The sequence below is a fragment of the Pseudorasbora parva genome, chromosome 5 (genome assembly GCF_024679245.1).
Source record: "Pseudorasbora parva isolate DD20220531a chromosome 5, ASM2467924v1, whole genome shotgun sequence".
Taxonomy (NCBI): domain Eukaryota; kingdom Metazoa; phylum Chordata; class Actinopteri; order Cypriniformes; family Gobionidae; genus Pseudorasbora; species Pseudorasbora parva.
The window spans coordinates 37773695-37792956 of NC_090176.1; positions in this window are offsets into that span (position 1 = coordinate 37773695).

Here is a 19262-nt window from a genome sequence, read left to right on the forward strand (position 1 = left end):
ACATCTCTCTTATCACATTGTGGACTAGTTCTCTGATTTCATACAAACACAACTGGTGCCATCATGCCATCTCAATTATCGACTGAGGGGAAAATGATCTTCAGTATAATGTTACTGTAATATTATTGCAGTTTATGTTGTATATGTATGTGATACTTTTTTTTCTTAGTGAAAGCAATTTAAATCAATATTTTAATTATTGTATAATGAATGAATGAATGAATGAATGAATGAATGAATGAATGAATGAATGAATGAATCGCTGACAGAGTGATCAAAAGGAGGCCATATACCCAAGGTTTTGTTTCTTAAAAAAAATCAGCTGAAAAGTGTGTGTGTGTGTGTGATGGGGGGGGGGGGGGTCACAACATGAGCGCCGCTCACACAGAGAAACTGCGCTACACATTCAAAATATTGTTTTTATATTTATAACATATGATACAATTAAACATCACTTAACCAAAAGAGTTTCCCTGAATACCATCATGACTGAAAATGACACTGATTTCATATGACAGTTCCATAAACAAATGAACATTAATTCACTTACATTTTAGATGCAATATTAAGTGTTTTTGTTCTATTTCAGCCGTGAAAACAGAACAAAGATTCTAAGCAATGAAGTTCCAAACAGCACGCGTCTCACAGCAAGAGTGGGCGTTACTGAATGATTCAGTGTTTGAATGAATCGGTTGAATCAGAGATTCAATAACCTGTTCATTAACGACTGCCTCAATCTTGAATTAGCCTTTTGAATTAATCATTTGAATAAATGACTCAATGACTCACTCATTAAGACTCACCCGCTGCCACCTACTGGAGTTTTCCAAAACTATAAATATATCCAAAAATATAAATCTCATAACATTATTTAATGCAGTTTTAATTTTTGAGCGTAAATTATTTAATTTGATTGGTAACAGCCCTATAGTGTCTTATTTTAACCTTATGTATAGATCAAATTTAAGAATATAATTAAGAAAATGCCCTTTAAAGGTAAACATATCACAAATATGCAGATTTTGATATGCCAAAAGCTGATGTGGTGAAAAGCTGCTGAAAATATGGCTTCAGAATAAATTATATTTACAACACAAAACAATTTTTCCGGACAATCACATTTTTTACTCTGACAAGTGAATGGAAGGACAAGCACTTGAACATGCTTAATGTTGAGCCCTGTAATGAATGATGCTAAAAAACATCCAATTAATTATCAGTAGAATTTTCAAACAAAAAATGTTTCTTTTGAAAACCAAATTTATTTCCACAAAAATCTCTTTTCCCCAAAAAAATAAGTCTGAAAAATGGGGGGTCGTCTTATATTCAGGGTCGTCTTATACTCGGGTATATACGGTAAATCTAAGTTATTCGAACCTGTCCAATCTGGCTACACTGCCTTATCGTAGCATAGAGTCTGCTTTACTAAAGGTGTCCAATGACATTTTACTTGCAGTTAATGCTGGTACAGCATTTGAGCATTTGATTGTTATTCAGGGTACCACCTTAAAATGGTTCAGTTCAAATCTAAAAGTTCTTTCTCTATCGTTGGGAATGTTCCCCTCTTCTTCGGCTCATATTATTAGTGGTGTACCTCGGGGCTCTATTATGGGTCTTATACAGTCAAACCTAAATTTATTCAAACATTTCCTCACATTATCACAGTTTATTTGCTATAGTTTAGAAAATGCAATGTAATTAGTCAGAATTAGAGTTAAACTGTCAAAACTAATTTATCTTGATAATGTCAGATAACTCTGATAGGAAGGTCAAAGTGTCTGAATAATTCTGGTCAATATATATATATATATATATATATATATATATATATATATATATATATATATATATATATATATATATATATATATATATATATATATATATATATATATATATATATATATATATATATTTAACTAATATTGTCCACTGTATGAAGAATTTTTACTTTGCTATCCTCACTTGTCCTGCACCCACTAGTAAAAAAATGTATATCTGGTGTCTGAATCATTTTTGCTTTGACTGCATATGCATCTGCTGGGGAATATTATTATAGAGGGCACAATGTCTTGTTTTATTTACATGCTGGAGATACACATTTATACACACCATTGAAAGCTGATGATACCATTAAACTGTCTTTGGACTGTCTTGACGATGTTAAGAAATGGTTAATGAGGACAACATGGAAATCATTGTTTTTGGTATCCCGAGATTGATAGATGGACTCATTAATGAACTTGGCAATCATTTGTCCTCAATTCCTTCACAGGTTAGTAATTATGCTTAACCAAGTAAATAAATTTGGTCGTCATCAATTATAGATTATTTCTAAACTTAAAATATTTTAGTTTTTCCAAGATTTATAGAAGACTATTCATGCTTTAATCACATCACATTTAGATTATTGTAATTCATTGTACTTGTTCTCCTCAAGATGGTTAAAAATGCAACTGCAAGGCTGTTGACCAGGGCAAAGAAATGAATATGTCACACCAATGCTACTGATCCAATTTAGGATCCAGTTTAAAATTGTATTGTTTGTTTTTAAAGATCTTAATGATTAAGCTCCTACTTATCTCAAAGATCTTCTTATTCCCCATTCATCTAGCAAATCTTTAAGATCTTATATATATATATATATATATATATATATATATATATATATATATATATATATATATATATATATATATATATATATATATATATATATATATATACATATATATATATATATATATATATATATATTTGTATGTCCCTCGATCCTGTTTTAAATGAAGGGTGATGGGCCATTGGATATCTGCCTTGCATCTCTTATCATTTAAAAAATAATAATAATTGAATCTAATTTTAGCATTGTTTTATTGTCTATTTTTTCTATTCAATATTTTCTTTACTCTATTCAGCACTTTCCTGTGTTTACATAAAATGTATATCGTGCTGCCTTTTTCAGTTGTTTAAAAACCACCCAACATTGCCCTCTCACATTAAATGGTAAAACACCAGTACAAAACTTATACAACTGTTGCAGGGAAAACATGTTTTTGTGTGTTTGTGGTTTCACAAGCTTTTCTAAGAATCAGTGTTGCAGAAAAGACCCAGCAGGCATCACTGCTATGCTGACCTTGCTGTATAGTTCCCACTGACCTGAGGATATTAGTGGAATAAATCATACTTTAATGTCCAGACCTCTCCACACTAGCAGAAGAACGCAGTGCAGTGATAAGACTGAAGCCCCTCAGAAGTGAGCCTACAGCTGCGGGGAGCTACAGGATGCTTGAGGGTGGGGAGCCAAGGAAAAGAGGTGACTGATATCTGACCTTCTCTTCCATTTGACAGCTTTTAATAAAGTCTAACCGACCCAGGTCTGTAAATACTTCCATGACATACTGCCTTTCCAAATAGTGGAAAAGTGGAAACAAATTGATAGCAGTACATGATGCTGTAAATTTACACTGCAAACAGAACCACATTCATGGGTGCCCAATGGGACCCATCAACTGTTTGGTTACTCATATTCGTCAAAATAAGTGTGTGTGTGTGTGTGTGTGTGTGTGTGTGTGTGTGTGTGTGTGTGTGTGTGTGTGTGTGTGTGTGTGTGTGTGTGTGTGTGTGTGTGTGTGTGTGTGTTTGTGTGTGTTCAGCAAAAGAAAGAAATTAATTCAGGTTTGGAACAATTTGAGAGTGAGTAAATAATGAATTTTCATTTTTGGGTGAACTATCCCTTTAAAAGCAATGAAACAATAACATCACAATACTTTGCGTATGCTTCCCGGAAACATTATCAAGTCATTACACATAAAATACCAGACATACATTTTATGCTGACAGCAGTAATTGGAAAGTTATTTAATTTTAATTTACTTTTTTATTATTATTATTATTATTATTATTATTATTATTATTATTATTATTATTATTATTATTATTATTAGTATCTTAATTGTAATGTATATGTATTTTATTTTATTTTATTTTAGAGTTTAAAATGTTTTATTTTTAAAATGATCAGAATCTTAAATTATCAGAGCTTAAAATATGGACATATCTGTGCTTTCCATTTTAGCATTGTCTCTTGTCATTTAAGCGGCAAATGTGTTTTTCAATTGAGGCCATTATGAATATGTTAATGACAGAGCTATTCCAAGCCTTACTTTTGCAAATACTTGATCATCTAAAAAACAAATTACTGCTCACAACTCCTTGATGTGAAAGAGAAAGAGATGTTTTCTTTCTTGAGGGCTGGCCATGGCTGACTAAAAGCCTTTTTAAAACATAGTGTGAAGTGGATTTTAATCGGCTCCATATGCCCGCATTAAGGAAGAGAAAGAAGTCAGCTTGATGGAAGCAACATTCTTATGCACTGGCTTTACATCTCGACATGTCAGACCTTTCAAACTAACAAGGCACCATAAATATTGTGCAGATATAATAATTTAATCAAATATCACACAGGAGAACAATTAGCTCCGCCTCTTAAAGGCCCACTGAAATCAAAGTTGAAGTTATTTAGCTTTTAGTATTACTATGTTAGCCTTAAAGTTACAAATAAGCTGGTGTGATCCAAAACAATAACAAAATGTGCATTTAGGAGATATATCCATTCACGCATCGTGGCAACACGCACACACTTTCAGTGGAAATTACGTCAACACATCGAATAATGCAAAGCGTTCCAAAGCACTTCAATGGGCCTTTAAGATCTTTGCATGTTCCCGAGGGAAGATTAAAAAAAAAAAAAAAATGCATCAACTTTTTATTTGAATTATATTTATGAAATGATGAGTAAAAACTGGGACAAAGCTGCATGGAGCAAATTAAGTTTCTGAATTTAATATTTATTTTTCCTCTGTAGTAAAATGTTCAGAGAGTGTCAATGTCAGATAGAGTAAACCCAGCCTGATCTGCTGGCAATTTGATTTCGCCCTGCAACTCTGGAAACCTGTACATTAATTTCTTCTGCTTTTGTTACACATTTGCGGGAACCAATCACAGACTGGCTTATCCACCTCGCATGCTGTTGGCGGGTTTAACATGACGACGGATAGAGAAGTAATGGGTCTTGCCAATTGATCATGCCTCTTGTGGTCTGATTGGTTGAAGGACTATCCAATGGTGTGCAGAGTCATTTGAATATTGTTAGTTGATCATGCCTTTTGCAGTCTAATTGTTTGAAGGACTATCCAATTGCGTACAGAGTCATTTGAATAATGCTCATTCTTCATACCTCTTGTGCAGTACAAAATACAGAGCAGACTCCCCAGAGCAGTGTTCTATCTTAAATTGAGCTTGGTCTGGTGAAAATCAGACAAATAGTGTCCCACTTAACCTATTTTCACCGCAATTCTTCATTTGTAAGGCTTCAAAAGTTTGCAGAGTACATAAATGCAGCACATAAAAATCCAGAGTCTACAGGCATATGTTCAGTGAGCTGTATGTTGATACAAACCTTTTTCTGATCAGTTTTACAAGTAAGAACTGTACATGCATATATATAAATGTATCTACGCTCCACAGGAGGTAAACTGGTAACATTTTAGAATAATGGTTCAGCATTAAAGGTATAGTTCTCCCAAAATGTTTTATTCTGTCATCATTCAGTTGTTCCAAACCTGCATACATTTATTTCTTCTGCTGGACACAAAGGAAGATATTTGGAAATTGTTTGTAACCAAGCAGATCTCAGCAGACATTTACTACCATATGCAGGAACATTACTATGGTAGTAACACTGAAAAAAAGAAAAATAAATTAAATTTTATGATTTTATCTGACATGCACACAGTGATGTGTTGTTTTGGGTTATGGGGTTGTTTTAAAGAGCAGCTGAAAAAGTAGCGCATTCACATAATATTTTCTCTTTTAAAATATAAGGGCATGTATATATCAGCATTATCATATACAGTGGGGCAAAAAAATACCAATTGTGCTAGTTCTCCCACTTAAAAATATGAGAGAGGCCTACAAAAATTCAAGACCCAGCCAGGGACTCAAATCCTACAGTGCCAGACATGTCCACCTGCTTAAGTCAGTACATGCCCAGGCCTGTCTGAAGTTTGCTAGAGAGAATTTGGATGATCCCGAAGAGTATTGAAAGAATATCATATGGTCAAATGAAACCATAACAGAACTTTTAAGTAAAAACTCAACTTGTCGTGTTTGGAGGAGAAAGAATGCTGAGTTGTACCATACCTACTGTGAAGCAATAAGACTAAATACATTTTTGCCCCACCATACGTAAAAACAATTGAAGTCTGTCATGTAAAACAAGAGCTTATTGATGCAGTTCAGTCTGTCTGCTATTTTATTCCAACTGTTACTCCTGATCGGAGGCTTCCCTAAATATTTTGTTTATACATAGAGTTACTCTTCAACTAAGTTGAATGGTACAACGCAAAAATATTTAGTAGTGCATAACTTGTTAGTACCCATTTACGTTAATTTTTTCAAAGTTATAACTTGCGCAGATATTCTCATGAGATCACGTTACATGCACAGTTGCAACTGGCCCCAAATAACTAGTAGTTCCTGCAGAGTGACATAACACTTGAGTATTTATGATCCATGTCCATATTCTGTGAAAAAATGTGTCTTTTTTTTTTGGAAAAAAAATGACCTGAAACATTCTTCTAACTATTGCCAGAACTACTTTTGACGAAAGAAATCTGCTGGGACATTAAAAATGATGGACTGCCCCCTCAAAGTCTGGACCTTAACCCCATCAAGCACATTTGGGGCAAGTTGGAAAATAAACTGGACAGATCTATTGTACATTTAAATGAAAACATTTGGCTTCAGTTGCAGAAGACAACTTAACATTAGTGTTTAAGTTGTCAGAGGAAATATATTGACACTACGCCAGAGAGATGTGCGGATGTAATTGCTGCAAAAGATGGACATTCAAAATATTAGTTAAAAATGGATAAAAACAGTATGACTCACTTCATCTGATATTTGATGGTCAGAGCAACCATCTGCATGTTTTTTTTTTACAAGCATTATGTAATTAAATCATGTTTTGGAACACTCAAAAAATAAACTTATGATGCTGTTCACTTTATTTAAGCAATTCATTTTGATTTAACACCATTATATGAGGTTTCTGGTTCAAACGTAATTGATTCATGTTAAACTGACTTAAAACCGTTACTCTTTGACATAACTTGATGTTTTTATTTTGAAATAACATGTTTCAATCAAGTAACCCAATCAAACAGGACTTTTACTTCCCATCATGCTTTGCAAATGGGCTGAATTTGGAAAGTAAATGTTTAAATAAAGTGCTATTTTATGCATTTCTAACGAGATGAGAAAATGGAGAGACTGTTTAATGTTTAATGTTTTGTTATGCTGGTATTTAAAAGTTTGTGTTATGTTTGTGTTTTTGGACGTTACCATTGTTGTGAAGTGTAGAGCATGAGCTTGGGTACCTGCTAATAACAATTAAAGTTGTTTTAATAATTAAAAACAACTACTTTGGGAATGCCATGGATGTTACAAAACCATCTAGCCAATACAATCTTGTAATGTAAAAGGTTGTGTAAATGTTGTAAATAAATAGCAGTTCACTAAATAAAAATAATCAGTTAAACTGGATTACTTTTTTTGTGTTTTTATATTCATTTTTATGAATATATTTTTGTTTTTATATTCATTAAGAGTAATTAAACTTAATAGTTTTGGACAAAATTAAGTATGTTAACCTGATTTAACTAAATGGGAATGGAATTTTTTTTAGGTAAAGTTAATTACTTTACCTAAAAAAAATTCAGTTTACCGAAATGAACAATGTTAATTAAATTCAACATAACCCAATTACGTGGAACCTGTTGACATAAAAAAATTAAGTAAATCCAACGTATCATTTTTTTTGAAGCAAAAAAATTCAATATTTTTAGATCTGTCATGTGTTCTTATAATTTTGGCCACCACTGTATGTCTATGTGGGTGAAACGGTTTTGATAATCCGTTTATCAAATGTACTGATAAAAATGGAATTAATTCTGGGTTTTTTAATCTAAGGCTGAGTACAAAGTAGGCCTGCAAGGTTTAAGTTGATCTCTAAGAGTTAAGTGTGTCATTAACATAGCACCTTTTCTTTTTTTTCTTCTTTTTCTTTTTCTTTTTTTGATTGGATAACCAGGGAACTGCTGAACAGTTTAACTCTCACATAATTAAGTTGCTAGGAAACAGTAAAAATTTACTTTAGTAAAGATTTCACTTTTTAGAATCAATTTACATTTCAAAACTTAAAATTAAGAAAAACAAAATTAAAGAGACAATAAAACACTATTAGTTAAATGTGGAGCTTTAAACTGCCATCAATTTTAAAGCTAGTCAACTGAGGCCACACAATCATTTTATACTTCTTCCTGTTTAGAAGATTACAGTGTCTAGAAAGCTATAACATTTATCATTGAATATAGAGTAGGTGGTGAAATAAGAGGTTTTCTCCATAAAATAAATACAATATGGAGTCCAGTTTCCGCTTTGCTGATATATTATGTGAAGTAATATATCCCATAAGGACCCCTCAGCTCTATTAATTGCTCAATTACAGGCATAGTGAGGAAGAGAAAAAGAGAAGGAGGATAGAATGGGAGAAGTTGTCAAGTATGATTATTGATGTCCAATATGACTTGATTTATCATATCCATCCTCATAAAATATTGAAAACCAAGTTAAAAAGATGTCAAGTATGATTAATTAAAGGTGTACTTAGTAACTTATTATTATTAACTCTACATTCAAAAAATGCTTTATTTTCAACACAAATCCTGGGATGAGCCTTTTTGGTAATTTTTTTTTTTTTTTTTTTTTTGCTTATATCATCGTTTGATCAAACTCCTGAAGCCTTGACCAATCTCACGGCAATTTGTACGTTTTTTTAAGAGGTGGCTAATTACTTTATACGAATTTGTACCATTTTTGGTAAATCCTAAGTATTTGGCAAGTTGCTCAATTCACATGATTTTGTATGAAGGACCTACCCCTAACCCCGCCTATACCCATCACTGCAGTAATCGTTTATACAAGTGAGTTCAAACAAATTTGTACAAATTAGCCACCTTGTACAATTGCGTATTAATTGGTCATGAGATGGCATTGATTGTATTCAAAAAGATACAGAATATAAACACTTTAAAACAATTTCTCAGAACTGTACACTGATTGTTTATGGTCAATTTATGGAGCCAGTCACAACATATTTTGGCTATGATTGAAATACAGGGCGGCGGGCTGAAGTAAGAAGTTCCTCTGTTGAACATGAAACAAGCTCTGGCACGATATCCAGCACAATGCGGTGGAAACGGGACAACAGACTGGTTGATTACACTTGAATTACTTCTAAATGTTTAACTTTTACTTCTAATATTTGTTAACAAGCTTAAATGAAGGCAATTTGCATTGAAAACAATATGAAATATGATATACTGTAAAATATGATTGAGAATAAAGCAATTATCATGCAAAAAGGGGTTGTGTAGAGTATGTTTAAAAAGATAATCCGTAAACATTAATTAACGAATGAAAAAAACAAACAAAAAAATAATTATATAGTGAAAATGAATCAACCCATAATGCTTCTGTTTCAGAACACCGGCTCAGTACTGGCCACCTCCTGTGCCAGCACCACACACATGGGTTGGAGTGCTTACATAAACACCTTTGGGTAATACTGAGCTGGTATTCTGACATTTACATTTTTGGGTGAACTAACCCAAATTTGCATCATGCCAGCCTATGATCTTCGTTGGCTGACCACAAAGACCGTCTACTTTGACCTGCCCTCAAAAACTGTAGTTGTAGCTGAAGCCTGGAAGATTTTGGGTGTGTTGGTGACATGAAGAGAAAGCATAAAGCAAATCCACTTTGCAAATTGATAAAGTAAAACCGACACCATTGTTACTGTACGTACCACTGCAGAGGTCGCAATAGACTTTGACATTGTCCACCTTTTTGACGGACAGTGTGGTAAAAATGTATAATCTATAATTACATTTTTATTTTTATAGTTTGATGATACATTTAATAGGCTCTGTTTTTATTCACAAACTTACAAGGCACGCATATAGGCTAGATTACGTATTTATTTTTGAAAGTTGAACAAAGACTGTGGGTCACTTTTTAGGTTTCATCGTAAATGTTTCCCAATTAATTGCAATAAGCTTTGTTACTTATGATATGAAACAAAGTTTCAGCTTTTAAATTCTGTCCATGTAATCACAAAATTCAAACAACCTTTTGGTGCTCTTTAATGTGGTGCGAGAGATCACTGTTGTCATCAAGCCCCGGCTCATTGGAAATACGTGACTCTGCCTACATTTTTGCAACACCCGAATGATGTACCTCCAGGTACGTTTACCTGCACTTTTTGGGTGAAACGTCCACCGGAGGCGCTAAGCGGTAATATTTTTTCTCCATTCCAGATGCGCAACATGACATCATGACTTAAACATACACGTGCCAACCTGATCTCACAGAATGAATATTTATAGCCTAATTTTATATTTTAGAGTAACTAACTCCACTCCTACCCTAAACCTACCAACTCTCAACAATATAAAACACGTAACAGGCATATAAATGTACAGTCACATGTATTTATTGCAAAAACTGACCAAAAAACTGAATAAAAGTATTAACTCATGTTGTATTCCAAGTCTTCTGAAGTCATACGATATCTTGTGAAGAACAGAGATGATCTTGATGTTTTAGTGATATGATGATTGCGCTCCTTTGCGAACAGAACACACACGCACTCGTTCATTCATATTTCTAATTCAAATGATACTCACAAGTTGAATGAGGCAATCGGTCACGAGACACACGAGAGCCAATGGCAATTTTCAATTAAAGCTGACGTAATGACGCAATTGGTCACGAGACACACGACAGCCAATGCTGTCAAAGCTGACCTGACGTTTCTTCCGACGGCAATATTTGAAATGTATTATTAATCTTTGGTGGATGGATTCGACGTTACTGATCTGGGATCACTTGAGATATTTGTACTTTCTGAATAAATTATGCATGCAGTTGTATCTGCCTGTTTTATCCTGTTTTTTATAATACACAAATGGGTAGGTTTAGGGAAGAGTTTGAGTTACGCGTTCAAAATGTGTCGGAATATGTGTTTGTCCACAAGGTAAATGGATTTATAAACATTATAAATAAAAAAAATGTAAAAATGCAGAATGTTTCTTGTGATGGGTAGGTTTATGGGCTGTGTGTGTGCGTGTGTGTGTGATGGGTAGGTTTAGGGGTAGGGGCAGTGTAGGGGGATAGAATGAAACGGCGTTGATAAACACGCTAAAAAGTGATTATGCGGCTTGATAGCGCGCCAAAATGGCATACGTATTGGCGTCTCATACATACGCCATTTCATGAGCTCAGTCTGGGAATGGAGAAAAAATATTACCACTTAGCGCCTCCGGTGGACGTTTCACCCAAAAAGTGCAGGTAAACGTACCTGGAGGTACATAATTTGGGTGTTGCAAAAATGTAGGCAGAGTCACGTATTTCCAATGAGCCTGGGTTGGTTGTCACAGATCAGCCAGGCTCTCTCACTTCCACCACACAGCGATCACAATCACCAGGGCCATATTTATCAAGCGTCTCAAAGTGCCATTTTAGTCTTAAGTGCTGAAAATTCATAAAATGTCCTCCTACTTTCAAACTTAAGTGTAAAAGCAAGTTATCACAAGTTATCACACACAAGCTAAGAATCACTCTTACTCTCACTCTTACCAGTTATTTAGAAAAGCTTGATAGGTCTCTCAAGTGGTTAGGGGTTGCCAGTAGAGGCTTGGGATGGCAGTGAGGAGACAGATGTGTGCAAATCTTTCAAGAGAGGAAGAATGATTTTGAAATGTTTTATGACAAGCAGTTAATCAAACGGTATCATTTGAACAGAGCAGGCATCATCTTTGTCAGCGCTAATGTTGGGCTGAACATTCCTTTTATAACCTGTTTCTGCTGTTTGGCTAATTCAGCAAGCAGTAGCATTTCTACCTCCTGCCAGTTTGGTTTTCTTTTCGAATCCATGGTGGCTGATTATATTGTAAAATCTAGGCTATATATAGGCAGGTCATTAAACAGCAACAGGTTTAAAGATTATAATTTGTAGATGGAAACCGTGTTTATATTTCATTTTTCAATGTACATATATTAATGTATTCTCTTGAAAAGTATGTATGGTGTGTTTTGATTGTAAGCATTCAATGTGAATTTATCTGAGAATATTCTTAAAAAAAGAAATCTATTCAGTGATTGGTCCATGCAAAATCCTGTTTGTGGCACAGCAAGGTGTCGTAAATCATCTCTAAAACTGAAACTTAAGATTTAGTCCTACACTGATAACTAACTTTTAAGCACAGCTTTGAGCCAATAATTGTTTTACTCTTTAAGGGATAGTTCACCCAAAAATGTAAAACTTACCCCAAGTACATCCAACATGTAGGTGTCTTTGTTTATGTTAAAGACTTGGATTCCCATCCTAAACATAGACAAAGTTTCAGAAACTAATGTTGGACGTTTGATAGAGTATTTCTGTGTCAAAAATACTCCTTCCGGTTTCTCACAAGTTTCGGAGAGTTTTTTTTTGAGTATGGGTCGACTTGACGTTAATAGAGCGGAAGGTCCTTGTATGGGCCGTACGGGCTCTTCGGATCCAGTCGTCTGTGAACACTTATGTCGGTTATAGTCCGCGCCGCGCTCCACTTTATTCCTATGGTTGACGTCGAGCGACTTCAACGCTTCAGCACAGCATTCCGGGAAGGCAGCGCTGCATTTGAACCGATTTGAACGCAGAAATGATGGGAAGCTTCACAACATCGTTTCAGTCGCGTCTCAAAGTGGATTTCCACGCCACTGCTGTCACAGGACTTCACCAAATCATACCAAAGAAGTGTGTTTTTGACGGAGCTGTCCCAGCGATAAAGGTTCGGTCCTGCTTTGGAAGCAGCTGGTGAGTAAAACTGCTTCAAATGTCTATGCTGTTGGCTATCGTTGCATGAGTAAACATCAGTAAACGACACGATCGCGTGCTTCCTCATTCAAATGCGCTAACGGTTACTCCATTGCTGTTCTCTGTATAATGTTACACTAGTCTGACGTGCAAAACCGTTTTGCTTGCTAAGGTCTAACATTAGTCGCATACAATAGTCCATAAACCGAATCATGTCCTCATAAACTGCTAGTAAAGACACACAAATGTTGACAGGCCACTAAATACAGTAAATACCACAGAGACGGACATCCTGATGTTGCTGTTTCTCCTGTTCAATTTATTTCTGCCTCAGATTTGATTCTGGATCATTATCTGTATTAGCTGAGATAGCCATGGGTTTCTCCACGCTTGAGGACGTCACCGCTTTGTTCGCGATCGTCATTCTTTAGCTCCGCCCACACGATACGCCGCCAGGCGCTCGTTTTTTTCCAGAAAGACTCGGTACAGACTATATTTCTTTTATAAATATAATAAAACTAAAGACTTTTCGGAGATATGAAGGATGCAGTACTACTCTATAGGTACTCAAGATTGACATGAGATTGACTGAAACTGAGTGTTTCACCCCCCCTTTAAGTAGAACACAAATTAAGATTTTTAACTCCAACCGTTGCTGGTTGCCAGTCATATAATGCATGTAAATGGGTAACAATTCTATGAAAGCAAAAAAATAAAAATAAAAGTATGCTTAGACAACATTCACAAAGAGACCTGTGGCTCATTACAACACATTGATATCTTAAGACACAAAACAATCAGTTTGTGTGAGAACTCGAGCCGTATATTTTTTTTTTTACCTCAAATACAGCTCTATATCCAACAGCCTGGAACGCGCTTCACTTCTGGTAAGGTCAATATACACACTCTAGTTTTGTGGTGCATGGTCACATATGGTAATGGGTGTTTAGTTTCCGATACAGGCCTTAAACCATTCAGAGTGGTCATCTGACCTCAACTCGGATACCCCGCTCAACCCAACAAACACACACACACAAACATTTTTTAAACAAACCCCTTTGCACTGCTGCTGAATACAAAATGATTCCTAATTTCCTGTGATGGTTTAGAGACTGACACAGTGCCATATTTGTCAGAAGAAAAAGGCTTTTGATCAAAGTTCTCCCCCGAAGATACAAAAGAAGAGGCAAAACAATAAAGAGTTTATCACAAGTGCTTTGTTGCTGTCGTGACTTCAAAGAGAGCTGAATTCATATGCCTTTTAGTCCAACCTTCAGACCTGTTCTGATTTCTTCTTGTTACACAAGAATAGACAGAGAGATTAAAACAGATTGCACAAAATGTAACATGTCACCATGACAACACCTGGGTAAAGCGCACATTTGAAATTGTAAAAGGAAAGCATACGCTGCAATAGAAAGTCATATTATCTTTATTGGTAGCAGTGCACTCATGCATTAGTCCAGACAGGCTGATTCAACTGTGTTTATTTGATACTGTGTGTATGAGGGCAAGCCTTAAATGGTTGGAGTGGCTATTTTTTTGGATACAGCTCTAAACAAGGCAAAAAAAGGAATTAAATGCACTGTGGACTTTACATCTAAACGTTCTGAATTTTAAACAGCATTGAAGGGTGAGTTTGCAACAGTTTCTGCTCAAAAACCTGCATCATAGCCAGGTGTTAAATGTTTTGGAATAGCACTGTAAATTGAGTTATTGTTAAATTAAGTCATTGTCATTATTTTTAGCACAAACATCAATTTGGTCCCTGCTCATTCTGCCTTATTCAAATGTTCTGCGCTACTCGCTTAGTGCAGTTAAACATTGCACTTTATATCATTGCCACAAACTGACACACAAAATAGAACATACATAAAATAAAATAAAATATAATTTATTAAAAGATTCATGTACTTGTTCCATGTGACTTCTGTGCTATATTTATATAAGGTATTAATAAGTATTAAGTCATCCATTTTATATTAGTGAATGAATAATCTGAGTTGAATCATTTGATCTAGTTCACAAACTGAACATCAATGTTCTCTTTAAAGGTGCCCTTTAAGTATTTTTGCAGTAAAATATCCCAAAACCACTAGGCCAGTGTTGTATATTTTGTTCAGTTAAGTACTTACAATATCCCAAATGTTTTCAACTATTTGTAAATTGTGAGACAATTGCTATTTTAACCAAGGACCCGGGACGTTTCAGCATAGCGTTTGAGGGAGTCGCCTATCAATCGCGTCATATCTCCGTTACCCTCGGTTTTATTCTGCAGAAGCGCTTTACTCTTAGCAGTGTGAACATGTCACAGCAGCGCCGAGCGAACGCACAGAGTAACGTCATAACATCATTTTAAACACACTTAAATGTATCTAATATGATAAACAGAGCTGTTTTACCTTATAATCATGACCGGAAAAAGCGGAAGTGTGGGTTTCCGGCGACTGTGTCCCATCCGGTCATAATAAAAGTCCCGGTGGTCGGGAGGCGGGTATTTGTGTAACAATCACTCCAGCGGCCGTGCTCATCTCCACAACATTCAGTCCTGCTCTGCTTCATTCTACAGTAATGTAATAACCGCATCCATGAACATGATTTCTGCCCGAGTCCTATTTTCCACCGGCTGTGAGGTGAAGACCACATGTCCCAAGATACTGTGCTCAAACTTGGCGCCATCAAACTACGCCTTTGTTTTGATTTAATCAACCTCCAGTGGATGGTAAGTTGCATAGTGCACCTGAAACACAAAAGCTTCAGTTACTATAGTGTATTCACTTTAAGCTAATCTAATTTATTTCTATATTTTTAATAATTTGGTTTGGTGAGTAAATAATGGCAGCATTTGGATTCTTGTATGAACTATTGCATCAAAAGCTGGTGAACCCAAAGTTTAAAGTTTGGAATTTTAATCATCCATGAATTTATGCAGATCAAAAGCATGATTTGTTGGTTGTGTGTCCACCAAAGTGTTTTTAGCCAGCTGAAAATTGCGGGCGCTTGATAACGCTTTACTGGTGTGGAATATTTTGAGAGCAGCAATATTAATTTCTCCTCCATTGTTCCTTTGGTGTGCTTGTTCTTGTCGTCTGTTGTCTACAAGCCGAATGTTGTGACGGTTGGTCGGTATAGTATTTGTCCCGCCCCTCCTCTCCTGTGATTGGACGGATAGGTAAAAATTGACAGTGATGAGTGCTGCAGTTTACCCATAATTTTTCAACTCTCTGCGACCAGGGAAAAAACCCAAGCACGAAATAGACACTCAGTACATCATTATGCTGCTGCTGTTTTTAATCATGTGGCACTCCCCTTAAAAATATATATATTTTTAAATGCTTGCCTTAAGAAAAACTGGTAAACACAACCTTTTTTTTTAATTTTTTGCTCTCTTAAATTAAAAAAAAATGAAGCACAAGCTACTAAATGAGAGTGTTTTCTAGTATTATAAGTAGGCACAGCAGTGATCTCTGTGGTATGCATGTTGTCAGTATGCTGTCAGCTCTTGACAGCTGGCAGAGTAAATCTCAAGAGACAAAGCATGGAGCTGGGCAACAGATAGTGCTCAAGTTGATCCATAGACAAACCCAAGCTAAACTCCAGTGTAATAAGATGTGTGAAGCCTGAGGCAGAAGGGACTGATCCCGGCTTCCTCCTAAACCAGCATCCCCTGAGCTCATCAGCAGTAAACTGTGACAGAGTTGTCAAGGCTGGAGGTCATTCTAAGACATTGTGAGTGGGAAGAACAGTCTTCTGCGTAACACCCTGCTGCTTTCCCTGCTATTGGGTCAATTATATGGCACTCAATTCCTTGTCCAACTCTAAAGCATTAAATAATATAAATTGTATTGAATATTTGATTATATTTTTATATGTTTGAGGGGCTTAAAAAATAGGTGGTGTAAAAAATAGTAAGTCTCATAAAAAGGCAAGCAGTAGTTTAACGTTATGTTTAAAATTGTTGTTTAACCAACAACAAAAAAACAAAAAAAACAAAAAAAAGAAAAGAAGAAGATATTTTGACCTTTTTATAAAAAAGGCACTAGGTTACAGTCAAATAAAATGCATTCAGTGTGTGTGTGTGTGTGTGTGTGTGTGTGTGTGTGTGTGTGTGTGTGTGTGTGTGTGTGTGTGTGTGTGTGTGTGTGTGTGTGTTTGGGATATTGCCATCCACCCACACACGCGCATGTGCACACATGCATGCACGCACACACAAAAAATTTTTATGATCATTTGTCATTGACCTTTTTACAGATTACAATAGTGGACAGTCTGAATTATGTAACTGAAACACATTTGCATTGCAATTAATGTGAGCTATAGTATAATCAGATTACGTTTTTCAAGTAAAGTAATGGATTGTTTTTACATTTACAGCAAAATATCTGTTATTTGTTTAAATAAGAACTGCAAGACACCTCTCCTGTCCTCATGTTGAGAGAACAACAAACATAACTTAATAATAATAAAATAAACATAAAGTGCAAAACAAAAGTAAAGCAGCAGCCCCTCAAGGACGACTGCCGCATATAAACATAATACAGTTTTTTTCCAACTGCTTACACACAAAATCTGTTAAAGTCACATGATTTTTGAAACCCCTCACTCAAAGTGCAAAACTATACACAAAATCTCCAAAACCATAAGCTATTTGTCAGCCATTGACGTTTTCAATTAGAATTTTTTTTTTTTTTTTTAAACGCTACACACAATTCTCATAAAACACAAAAATCTAACAGGTAGTGACTTCCTTGTCCAAACACAACCAAACAAATGCTACACTAACTCGTCACGAGTGCAAACACTGACACACATTGCTACTTAACACCAACATATCATGGCTTTAGAATAGGCCAAAGGTCAAGTAATAGTTTTTGAACAGTGGATGCAAGCAATGCAGACAAAGTAAAGGGAGTTGGACACACACACACACACACACACACACACACACACACACACACACACACACACACACACACACACACACACACACACACACACACACAATTGTGTTCTTTACTGTATTTTAAAGAATATACTTGGTTTACATGCTTATGGTTTTGTTGTATGCTAGTAATGTATGGCCTAATACATATTTCCTGTTTCTACACTGCAATGGTTTACAGTGTACTTGTTACCCCCCTCAACAGATTACTTTCACTGTAGAACATTGTATTTAAATGTAGATATAAACCTATGAAAGACAAAAGAGCTTTAGATTTAGAACAACAGTGTTACAAAAAAATACTATTATGAAAAAAAATGTTTGCCGTTTGATGCAAATGCTGCATTCTGAATGCAGTGTAACATTTTGAAGGAGCTGTGAGGCATTTTGCATAATTGTGTGTGCAGTTTTGGGAATTGTGTGTAGAGTTAAAAAAAAAAGGAGGCATAGTTTTGAAAAATATGTAAGCAGGAATAAAACTTAAACATCATAAAATCCAGGCCTTCTCTCATCACTCCTCCTTTTATCATTCTTGAGCTCCTCCTTGGGACTCGAGACTGGTGTGGCGCAGGTGATCATTAATACTCACGCCACCAGCCTTGCTCCATTCCCATGGCTCTCTTCCCCCACAAATATACTTTATCTTGCTCTCACTTTACTAACTACTTTGCGGCTGACCATTGATGACCAATTCAACCACATTAAAGCAAAAAATGGTTTTAGATAAGCATCACATTTTTTTTAGGGCTGTGAATTTTCTTCTGCTGCGAATCTTCTGCAGATTGTTTGATTCCTCATTTCCACTGACTTCTATTGGTGGATTCAAATGGTGGATTCTCTTGGTGGTTATTTTTGTCACTTTTGGAACTGTAGCGTTGAAATAAATTATATTGACTGAATTATTAAATAATACCAAAAGGGTTTCATGCAATGTATTATTTCCTTAAGCCAGAAAGCAAAGAATTTGCTAACAGAGCTACTCCATAAACAGAATTTGTATGCTTTGGCTTTAAAACAAGATGCTTTTGTAATGAAAACAGTGATTTATTCTGTAGAGAAATGGCAGTATTAGGGGACAGCTGTTTTTTTTTCATTTTTTTTTTCATAGTAAGCAATAGCCTATCATTTTTGCCTCTTATACCCATGTATAAAATCCTGTCTAAAAAATAGTAATGAACTAAAGCTGAATAAATCTATGTGCATTTCCTATGTCCCATATGGCTCTGTCAATAAAAGGTAGCGAAAAGTCCAAAAATAAATTGTGAAGATATTCTATAATTAGAAATAAATCTGACAAGCTGCAAGTTCTGTCTGCTGCCTCCAGGTCCCCTGTGCACCTTC